The following is a 1,565-nucleotide window of genomic DNA, read 5'->3' on the forward strand; positions in this document are numbered from 1 at the left end:
AGGGTCAGAGAAAAAGAGGAAGACCCCCAATGAGATGGATCAGCCAGGTGGCATCATTGATGGTGTCAAGTGTGGCAGCGGTAGTGAGATTGGCCCAGGATCGGACATTGTTTCGTTCTGCTGTGCATGGTGTCTCTATGAGTCGGTTCCGACTCGATGGCACTTGACAACAACAACAACATGGGCAAAATGTCCTGGTGTGGCACTGTGGGTTAATACACCAGACTGCAAAGTCATTAGAACTGTAAGGTCGACCGTTCAAGCTCACCAGCTGCTCCTTGGAAATCCTATACAGGGTTGCTATGGGTCAGAATCAACTCAATGGCACTTCACAACAACAACGTGCAAAATGAGCCCTAGTATGGCACTGTAGGATAAGCACTGGACTGCTAATTGCACTCTTAGAAACTTTATACAAAATTGGTGAGTCAGAACCTACTCGATGGCACACAAAAACAACAAGGTGGGCAAAATATTGAACAATGCAGGAAGCATCAAAAGAAGATGAAAGGAATACACTGTATCAAAAAAGGATTAATTGATATTCAACCATTGTAAGAGGTAGCATATCATCAAGAATGAATGATATTTTAAAAACTCCAAGCTGTGAAGGAATTAAATAAGGTTCTAGGAGTTGGCAAATAAAAATGGAAATATTTCAACAAGCTGATGCAGCGCTGTTCTCACTAGTCTATAGCAAGAAATTTGGAAGACCTGAGCAACTGGAAGAGATCCATATTTGTGCCCATTCCAAAGAAAGATGACTCTACAGAATTCGGAAATAATCAAATATCATTAACATCACACGCAAGTAAAAGTTTGCTGAAGAGAATTTAAAAATGGTTGTGGCAATACATCTACAGGGAGCTGCCAGAAATTCAAGCCGAATTCAGAAGACATGGAATGAGGAATATCACTGCTGACATCACATGGATCTTGGCTGAAAGCAGAGAATACCAGAAAGATGTTTACTTGTGCTTTATTGACTATGCAAAAACATTCGATGGTGTGGGTCATAACAAACTATGGATAACATTGTGAAGAAAGGGAATTCCAGAGTACCTCATTGTTCTCATGCCAAACCTGTACATAGACCAAGAAGTAGTCTCTTGAACAGAACAGGAAAGGTGTGCATTAGGGTTGTATCCTTTCACCTTATTCAGTGTGCTAAGCAAATAATCTGAGAAGCTGGACTATGTGAAGAAGAACTCAGCATCAGAATCAGAGGAAGGCTCATTAACAACCTGTGATACGCAGATAATACAACCTGGCTTGCTGAAAGTGAAGAGGATTTGAAGCACTTACTGATGAAGAACAAAGGTTACATACAGCCTTTAGTATGGATTACACCTCAGTGTAAAGAAAACAAAAGTCCTCACAATTGGACCTGTAAATAACATCATCTTAAATGGAGAAAAGATTGAAATTGTCAAGGATTTCATTTTACTTGGGTCCACAATCAATGCTCAAGGAGCTCTGGTAGCGGAGTCGTTATGAATCAGGGTGCTTACCTCAGCGTCAGCAGTTTGAAACTACCAGCTGTTCCGCTGGAGAAAGATGAGGCT

The 1,565-nt window shown here is 41.0% G+C and overlaps 1 protein-coding gene across 2 annotated transcripts in view; it reads left to right on the top strand.

Moving 5' to 3' along the window:
* Positions 1–1,565, top strand: part of PIK3C2B (phosphatidylinositol-4-phosphate 3-kinase, catalytic subunit type 2 beta) — a 90,666-nt gene that overhangs the window by 85,936 nt on the left and 3,165 nt on the right. The window lies entirely within an intron of this gene.

The sequence above is a fragment of the Chrysochloris asiatica genome, unplaced genomic scaffold, assembly GCF_000296735.1.
Source record: "Chrysochloris asiatica unplaced genomic scaffold, ChrAsi1.0 scaffold00009, whole genome shotgun sequence".
Lineage (NCBI taxonomy): Eukaryota > Metazoa > Chordata > Mammalia > Afrosoricida > Chrysochloridae > Chrysochloris > Chrysochloris asiatica.